At 31.5% G+C, this 9,749-nt stretch overlaps 3 long non-coding RNA genes across 5 annotated transcripts; all 3 read right to left on the minus strand.

Moving 5' to 3' along the window:
- Nucleotides 1-3,464: 3,464 nt before the first annotated feature.
- On the minus strand, nt 3,465-4,237 carry LOC125774306 (uncharacterized). 2 transcript variants are annotated; one of them, XR_007420768.1, is made up of 3 exons: nt 3,870-4,234; nt 3,675-3,802; nt 3,465-3,578 (listed from the first exon to the last, which is right to left on the minus strand). It is a non-coding gene; the product is annotated as an uncharacterized LOC125774306 (long non-coding RNA). The 2 variants fall into 2 exon arrangements; XR_007420767.1 differs by having other exon boundaries at nt 3,675-4,237.
- A 1,400-nt stretch (nt 4,238-5,637) lies between these two features.
- Nucleotides 5,638-6,411, minus strand: LOC125774308 (uncharacterized). Of its 2 annotated transcripts, XR_007420771.1 has the most exons (3): nt 6,044-6,411; nt 5,849-5,976; nt 5,638-5,751 (listed from the first exon to the last, which is right to left on the minus strand). It is a non-coding gene; the product is annotated as an uncharacterized LOC125774308 (long non-coding RNA). The 2 variants fall into 2 exon arrangements; XR_007420770.1 differs by having other exon boundaries at nt 5,849-6,411.
- Nucleotides 6,412-7,811: 1,400 nt separating this feature from the next.
- Nucleotides 7,812-8,585, minus strand: LOC125774307 (uncharacterized). The gene is made up of 3 exons (XR_007420769.1): nt 8,218-8,585; nt 8,023-8,150; nt 7,812-7,925 (listed from the first exon to the last, which is right to left on the minus strand). It is a non-coding gene; the product is annotated as an uncharacterized LOC125774307 (long non-coding RNA).
- Nucleotides 8,586-9,749: the final 1,164 nt, after the last annotated feature.

Consider the following 9,749-nt stretch of genomic DNA (forward strand, 5'->3'; position numbering starts at 1 on the left):
AAACTAACTTTTTCGAAAAAACCTAACTTATACCAAAACTAACTTTTTCTCAAAAACCTAACTTATACCAAAACTAACTTTTTCGAAAAAACCTAACTTATACCAAAACTAACTTTTTCTTAAAAACCTAACTTATACCAAAACTAACTTTTTCGAAAAAACCTAACTTATACCAAAACTAACTTTTTCTAAAAAACCTAACTTTTTCGAAAAAACCTAACTTTTACCAAAACTAACTTTTTCGAAAAAACCTAACTTTTTCATAAAAACCTAACTTATACCAAAACTAACTTTTTCGAAAAAACCTAACTTTTTCTCAAAAACCTAACTTTTACCAAAACTAACTTTTTCTTAAAAACCTAACTTATACCAAAACTAACTTTTTCGAAAAAACCTAACTTATACCAAAACTAACTTTTTCTAAAAAACCTTACTTATACCAAAACTAACTTTTTCTAAAAAACCTAACTTATACCAAAACAAACTTTTTCTAAAAAACCTAACTTATACCAAAACTAACTTTTTCTCAAAAACCTAACTTATACCAAAACTAACTTTTTCGAAAAAACCTAACTTATACCAAAACTAACTTTTTCGAAAAAACCTAATTTATACCAAAACTAACTTTTTCGAAAAAACCTAACTTATACCAAAACTAACTTTTTCTCAAAAACCTAACTTATACCAAAACTAACTTTTTCGAAAAAACCTAACTTTTACCAAAACTAACTTTTTCGAAAAAACCTAACTTTTCATAAAAACCTAACTTATACCAAAACTAACTTTTTCGAAAAAACCTAACTTTTTCTCAAAAACCTAACTTTTACCAAAACTAACTTTTTCTTAAAAACCTAACTTATACCAAAACTAACTTTTTCGAAAAAACCTAACTTATACCAAAACTAACTTTTTCGAAAAAACCTAACTTATACCAAAACTAACTTTTTCGAAAAAACCTAACTTATACCAAAACTAACTTTTTCTTAAAAACCTAACTTATACCAAAACTAACTTTTTCTAAAAAACCTAACTTATACCAAAACTAACTTTTTCTAAAAAACCTAACTTATACCAAAACTAATTTTTTTTTAAAAACCTAACTTATACCAAAACTAACTTTTTCTAAAAAACCTAACTTTTTCGAAAAAACCTAACTTTTAAAAAAACTAACTTTTTCTTAAAAACCTAACTTATACCAAAACTAACTTTTTCTAAAAAACCTAACTTTTTCGAAAAAACCTAACTTATACCAAAACTAACTTTTTCGAAAAAACCTAATTTATACCAAAACTAACTTTTTCGAAAAAACCTAACTTATACCAAAACTAACTTTTTCGAAAAAACCTAATTTATACCAAAACTAACTTTTTCGAAAAAACCTAACTTATACCAAAACTAACTTTTTCTTAAAAACTTAACTTATACCAAAACTAACTTTTTCTAAAAAACCTAACTTATACCAAAACTAACTTTTTCTAAAAAACCTAACTTATACCAAAACTAATTTTTTTTTAAAAACCTAACTTATACCAAAACTAACTTTTTCTAAAAAACCTAACTTATACCAAAACTAACTTTTTCGAAAAAACCTAACTTATACCAAAACTAACTTTTTCTAAAAAACCTAACTTTTTCGAAAAAACCTAACTTATACCAAAACTAACTTTTTCGAAAAAACCTAATTTATACCAAAACTAACTTTTTCGAAAAAACCTAACTTATACCAAAACTAACTTTTTCTCAAAAACCTAACTTATACCAAAACTAACTTTTTCTAAAAAACCTAACTTATACCAAAACTAACTTTTTCTTAAAAACCTAACTTATACCAAAACTAACTTTTTCTAAAAAACCTAACTTATACCAAAACTAACTTTTTCTAAAAAACCTAACTTATACCAAAACTAATTTTTTTTTAAAAACTTAACTTATACCAAAACTAACTTTTTCTAAAAAACCTAACTTATACCAAAACTAACTTTTTCTAAAAAACCTAACTTATACCAAAACTAACTTTTTCTTAAAAACCTAACTTATACCAAAACTAACTTTTTCTAAAAAACCTAACTTATACCAAAACTAACTTTTTCGAAAAAACCTAATTTATACCAAAACTAACTTTTTCGAAAAAACCTAACTTATACCAAAACTAACTTTTTCTCAAAAACCTAACTTATACCAAAACTAACTTTTTCGAAAAAACCTAACTTATACCAAAACTAACTTTTTCATAAAAACCTAATTTATACCAAAACTAACTTTTTCGAAAAAACCTAACTTATACCAAAACTAACTTTTTCGAAAAAACCTAACTTATACCAAAACTAACTTTTTCTTAAAAACCTAACTTTTTCTTAAAAACCTAACTTTTTCTTAAAAATCTAACTTTTTCTTAAAAACCTAACTTATACCAAAACTAACTTTTTCGAAAAAACCTAACTTATACCAAAACTAACTTTTTCTTAAAAACCTAACTTATACCAAAACTAACTTTTTCTTAAAAACCTAACTTTTTCGAAAAAACCTAACTTTTTCGAAAAAAACCTAACTTTTACCAAAACTAACTTTTTCGAAAAAACCTAACTTATAAAAAAAACTAACTTTTTCGAAAAAACCTAACTTATACCAAAACTCACTTTTTCTAAAAAACCTAACTTTTTCTAAAAAAACCTAACTTATACCAAAACTAACTTTTTCTAAAAAACCTAACTTATACCAAAACTAACTTTTTCGAAAAAACCTAACTTTTTCTTAAAAACCTAACTTATACCAAAACTAACTTTTTCGAAAAAACCTAACTTATACCAAAACTAACTTTTTCTAAAAAACCTAACTTATACCAAAACTAACTTTTTCGAAAAAACCTAACTTATACCAAAACTAACTTTTTCGAAAAAACCTAACTTATACCAAAACTAACTTTTTCGAAAAAACCTAACTTATACCAAAACTAACTTTTTCGAAAAAACCTAACTTTTTCTTAAAAACCTAACTTATACCAAAACTTACTTTTTCTCAAAAACCTAACTTATACCAAAATTAACTTTTTCGAAAAAACCTAACTTTTACCAAAACTAACTTATTCTAAAAAGCCTAACTTTTTCTCAAAAACCTACCCACTTGGCAAAAGTCGTACGACATCGAGGCTTATTAGCCGGCTTATTAAAGGCTTACTAGCAACTTAGTAAGCCTCGTTCGTGGATCGTTCGCGGGGGTGGGGGAATCGGGTATAGGGGGCGGGGCGCATGTACGCTTGCATACGAGCATGCAAGCTTGCAAGCATGGAAGCTCCCAAGCTTATTTATAATAAGCCGGGAAGCCAAAAAATTAGCTTTATTTTGTCCCGTTCTTTCCTTCGCTTTTTTGTTCTTTCTCGCTTTCCCTTTCTTTCCTATTGCTGCATTCGGGACACCCTCGTCCCGAACACACCACGACCGTGAACGAAATAATTACCAGGAAATACATACGATCCCTTTTTTTATTGCACCTACGCTCATCATGCGTCGAACAGGTAAAAAAACTGCCGGCGTTCTGCGAAGCGGACGGTGGGATGGGGTTCCTATGTTCGGCAGAGGTTTCTGTAAATATATGGAAGAAAAAAAAACGGAGAGACATGAGAAATCTTTACACTTTGTTTTTTTTCTTTAACTCATTTCGAGTGTTAAAATGCGTACCTCTCAAGACGTCGAATATTCAGCACTCTCTCCGATGTGATTTGTCCTGGCATGGTTTAACTCCGGCTTCACCCTTTCCGCTTCACGGCCAAACTCTTTCCATCAGCTGATCGACTCGATGGGATTCACTACGCACAAAACACAAGGAATAGAATTAATTCACTTATCACAATCACTAGTTTTCACATTACTTACCGGAGCAAAGAATCACTTCACAAAACACGATAACGCTTGCGCACACACCTCCGCCTCCAACAAAGGCCAAACTCATAATACGCCAAAGACAGGGCAAAAGCAATTTTGCAGTGAAAGAAAGGAGACAGCGAAAAACAATATAGTGCCACACTCCTCGACAGGCTTCAAAGTGTGGAACCAAAATTGTCTAACACTTCGAGTATGGGACCGTTCAGGTGTGGGGTGGGTTGGTGACGCAGGTTGCGGTGAGGGTTTACATAGAATATAGGAGCGTGAGTGAGAGTTTGTCGTACGATCGCTCGAAAGTGAGGGTCAGGGGTAGCGAGAATGAAGAAATTTCCCCCCTCTCATGCGATTTCTGCCAAGTGGGTAACTTATACCAAAACTAACTTTTTCGAAAAAACCTAACTTATACCAAAACTAACTTTTTCTTAAAAACCTAACTTATACCAAAACTAACTTTTTCTAAAAAAACCTAACTTATACCAAAACTAACTTTTTCGAAAAAACCTAATTTATACCAAAACTAACTTTTTCGAAAAAACCTAACTTATACCAAAACTAACTTTTTCTAAAAAACCTAACTTTTTCTAAAAAACCTAACTTATACCAAAACTAACTTTTTCTTAAAAACCTAACTTTTTCTTAAAAACCTAACTTATACCAAAACTAACTTTTTCTTAAAAACCTAACTTATACCAAAACTAACTTTTTCTTAAAAACCTAACTTTTTCTAAAAAACCTAACTTATACCAAAACTAATTTTTTCTTAAAAACCTAACTTATACCAAAACTAACTTTTTCTTAAAAACCTAACTTTTTCGAAAAAACCTAACTTTTTCGAAAAAACCTAACTTATACCAAAACTAACTTTTTCGAAAAAACCTAACTTATAAAAAAACTAACTTTTTCGAAAAAACCTAACTTATACCAAAACTCACTTTTTCTAAAAAACCTAACTTTTTCTAAAAAACCTAACTTATACCAAAACTAACTTTTTCTAAAAAACCTAACTTATACCAAAACTAACTTTTTCGAAAAAACCTAACTTTTTCTTAAAAACCTAACTTATACCAAAACTAACTTTTTCGAAAAAACCTAACTTATACCAAAACTAACTTTTTCTAAAAAACCTAACTTATACCAAAACTAACTTTTTCGAAAAAACCTAACTTATACCAACACTAACTTTTTCGAAAAAACCTAACTTATACCAAAACTAACTTTTTCGAAAAAACCTAACTTATACCAAAACTAACTTTTTCGAAAAAACCTAACTTTTTCTTAAAAACCTAACTTATACCAAAACTTACTTTTTCTCAAAAACCTAACTTATACCAAAATTAACTTTTTCGAAAAAACCTAACTTTTACCAAAACTAACTTATTCTAAAAAACCTAACTTTTTCTCAAAAACCTACCCACTTGGCAAAAGTCGTACGACATCGAGGCTTATTAGCCGGCTTATTAAAGGCTTACTAGCAACTTAGTAAGCCTCGTTCGTGGATCGTTCGCGGGGGTGGGGGAATCGGGTATAGGGGGCGGGGCGCATGTACGCTTGCATACGAGCATGCAAGCTTGCAAGCATGGAAGCTCCCAAGCTTATTTATAATAAGCCGGGAAGCCAAAAAATTAGCTTTATTTTGTCCCGTTCTTTCCTTCGCTTTTTTGTTCTTTCTCGCTTTCCCTTTCTTTCCTATTGCTGCATTCGGGACACCCTCTTCCCGAACACACCACGACCGTGAACGAAATAATTACCAGGAAATACATACGATCCCTTTTTTTATTGCACCTACGCTCATCATGCGTCGAACAGGTAAAAAAACTGCCGGCGTTCTGCGAAGCGGACGGTGGGATGGGGTTCCTATGTTCGGCAGAGGTTTCTGTAAATATATGGAAGAAAAAAAAAACGGAGAGACATGAGAAATCTTTACACTTTGTTTTTTTTCTTTAACTCTTTTCGAGTGTTAAAATGCGTACCTCTCAAGACGTCGAATATTCAGCACTCTCTCCGATGTGATTTGTCCTGGCATGGTTTAACTCCGGCTTCACCCTTTCCGCTTCACGGCCAAACTCTTTCCATCAGCTGATCGACTCGATGGGATTCACTACGCACAAAACACAAGGAATAGAATTAATTCACTTATCACAATCACTAGTTTTCACATTACTTACCGGAGCAAAGAATCACTTCACAAAACACGATAACGCTTGCGCACACACCTCCGCCTCCAACAAAGGCCAAACTCATAATACGCCAAAGACAGGGCAAAAGCAATTTTGCAGTGAAAGAAAGGAGACAGCGAAAAACAATATAGTGCCACACTCCTCGACAGGCTTCAAAGTGTGGAACCAAAATTGTCTAACACTTCGAGTATGGGACCGTTCAGGTGTGGGGTGGGTTGGTGACGCAGGTTGCGGTGAGGGTTTACATAGAATATAGGAGCGTGAGTGAGAGTTTGTCGTACGATCGCTCGAAAGTGAGGGTCAGGGGTAGCGAGAATGAAGAAATTTCCCCCCTCTCATGCGATTTCTGCCAAGTGGGTAACTTATACCAAAACTAACTTTTTCGAAAAAACCTAACTTATACCAAAACTAACTTTTTCTTAAAAACCTAACTTATACCAAAACTAACTTTTTCTAAAAAAACCTAACTTATACCAAAACTAACTTTTTCGAAAAAACCTAATTTATACCAAAACTAACTTTTTCGAAAAAACCTAACTTATACCAAAACTAACTTTTTCTAAAAAACCTAACTTTTTCTAAAAAACCTAACTTATACCAAAACTAACTTTTTCTTAAAAACCTAACTTTTTCTTAAAAACCTAACTTATACCAAAACTAACTTTTTCTTAAAAACCTAACTTATACCAAAACTAACTTTTTCTTAAAAACCTAACTTTTTCTAAAAAACCTAACTTATACCAAAACTAATTTTTTCTTAAAAACCTAACTTATACCAAAACTAACTTTTTCTTAAAAACCTAACTTTTTCGAAAAAACCTAACTTTTTCGAAAAAACCTAACTTATACCAAAACTAACTTTTTCGAAAAAACCTAACTTATAAAAAAACTAACTTTTTCGAAAAAACCTAACTTATACCAAAACTCACTTTTTCTAAAAAACCTAACTTTTTCTAAAAAACCTAACTTATACCAAAACTAACTTTTTCTAAAAAACCTAACTTATACCAAAACTAACTTTTTCGAAAAAACCTAACTTTTTCTTAAAAACCTAACTTATACCAAAACTAACTTTTTCGAAAAAACCTAACTTATACCAAAACTAACTTTTTCTAAAAAACCTAACTTATACCAAAACTAACTTTTTCGAAAAAACCTAACTTATACCAAAACTAACTTTTTCGAAAAAACCTAACTTATACCAAAACTAACTTTTTCGAAAAAACCTAACTTATACCAAAACTAACTTTTTCGAAAAAACCTAACTTTTTCTTAAAAACCTAACTTATACCAAAACTTACTTTTTCTCAAAAACCTAACTTATACCAAAATTAACTTTTTCGAAAAAACCTAACTTTTACCAAAACTAACTTATTCTAAAAAACCTAACTTTTTCTCAAAAACCTACCCACTTGGCAAAAGTCGTACGACATCGAGGCTTATTAGCCGGCTTATTAAAGGCTTACTAGCAACTTAGTAAGCCTCGTTCGTGGATCGTTCGCGGGGGTGGGGGAATCGGGTATAGGGGGCGGGGCGCATGTACGCTTGCATACGAGCATGCAAGCTTGCAAGCATGGAAGCTCCCAAGCTTATTTATAATAAGCCGGGAAGCCAAAAAATTAGCTTTATTTTGTCCCGTTCTTTCCTTCGCTTTTTTGTTCTTTCTCGCTTTCCCTTTCTTTCCTATTGCTGCATTCGGGACACCCTCTTCCCGAACACACCACGACCGTGAACGAAATAATTACCAGGAAATACATACGATCCCTTTTTTTATTGCACCTACGCTCATCATGCGTCGAACAGGTAAAAAAACTGCCGGCGTTCTGCGAAGCGGACGGTGGGATGGGGTTCCTATGTTCGGCAGAGGTTTCTGTAAATATATGGAAGAAAAAAAAAACGGAGAGACATGAGAAATCTTTACACTTTGTTTTTTTTCTTTAACTCTTTTCGAGTGTTAAAATGCGTACCTCTCAAGACGTCGAATATTCAGCACTCTCTCCGATGTGATTTGTCCTGGCATGGTTTAACTCCGGCTTCACCCTTTCCGCTTCACGGCCAAACTCTTTCCATCAGCTGATCGACTCGATGGGATTCACTACGCACAAAACACAAGGAATAGAATTAATTCACTTATCACAATCACTAGTTTTCACATTACTTACCGGAGCAAAGAATCACTTCACAAAACACGATAACGCTTGCGCACACACCTCCGCCTCCAACAAAGGCCAAACTCATAATACGCCAAAGACAGGGCAAAAGCAATTTTGCAGTGAAAGAAAGGAGACAGCGAAAAACAATATAGTGCCACACTCCTCGACAGGCTTCAAAGTGTGGAACCAAAATTGTCTAACACTTCGAGTATGGGACCGTTCAGGTGTGGGGTGGGTTGGTGACGCAGGTTGCGGTGAGGGTTTACATAGAATATAGGAGCGTGAGTGAGAGTTTGTCGTACGATCGCTCGAAAGTGAGGGTCAGGGGTAGCGAGAATGAAGAAATTTCCCCCCTCTCATGCGATTTCTGCCAAGTGGGTAACTTATACCAAAACTAACTTTTTCGAAAAAACCTAACTTATACCAAAACTAACTTTTTCTTAAAAACCTAACTTATACCAAAACTAACTTTTTCTAAAAAAACCTAACTTATACCAAAACTAACTTTTTCGAAAAAACCTAATTTATACCAAAACTAACTTTTTCGAAAAAACCTAACTTATACCAAAACTAACTTTTTCTAAAAAACCTAACTTTTTCTAAAAAACCTAACTTATACCAAAACTAACTTTTTCTTAAAAACCTAACTTTTTCTTAAAAACCTAACTTATACCAAAACTAACTTTTTCTTAAAAACCTAACTTATACCAAAACTAACTTTTTCTTAAAAACCTAACTTTTTCTAAAAAACCTAACTTATACCAAAACTAATTTTTTCTTAAAAACCTAACTTATACCAAAACTAACTTTTTCTTAAAAACCTAACTTTTTCGAAAAAACCTAACTTTTTCGAAAAAACCTAACTTATACCAAAACTAACTTTTTCGAAAAAACCTAACTTATAAAAAAACTAACTTTTTCGAAAAAACCTAACTTATACCAAAACTCACTTTTTCTAAAAAACCTAACTTTTTCTAAAAAACCTAACTTATACCAAAACTAACTTTTTCTAAAAAACCTAACTTATACCAAAACTAACTTTTTCGAAAAAACCTAACTTTTTCTTAAAAACCTAACTTATACCAAAACTAACTTTTTCGAAAAAACCTAACTTATACCAAAACTAACTTTTTCTAAAAAACCTAACTTATACCAAAACTAACTTTTTCGAAAAAACCTAACTTATACCAAAACTAACTTTTTCGAAAAAACCTAACTTATACCAAAACTAACTTTTTCGAAAAAACCTAACTTATACCAAAACTAACTTTTTCGAAAAAACCTAACTTTTTCTTAAAAACCTAACTTATACCAAAACTTACTTTTTCTCAAAAACCTAACTTATACCAAAATTAACTTTTTCTTAAAAACCTAACTTTTTCTTAAAAACCTAACTTATACCAAAACTAACTTTTTCGAAAAAACCTAACTTATACCAAAATTAACTTTTTCGAAAAAACCTAACTTTTACCAAAACTAACTTATTCTAAAAAACCTAACTTTTTCTCAAAAACCTAACTTATACCAAAATTAACTTTTTC

The sequence above is a fragment of the Anopheles funestus genome, unplaced genomic scaffold (assembly GCF_943734845.2).
Source record: "Anopheles funestus unplaced genomic scaffold, idAnoFuneDA-416_04 scaffold_96_ctg1, whole genome shotgun sequence".
NCBI classification, from domain to species: domain Eukaryota; kingdom Metazoa; phylum Arthropoda; class Insecta; order Diptera; family Culicidae; genus Anopheles; species Anopheles funestus.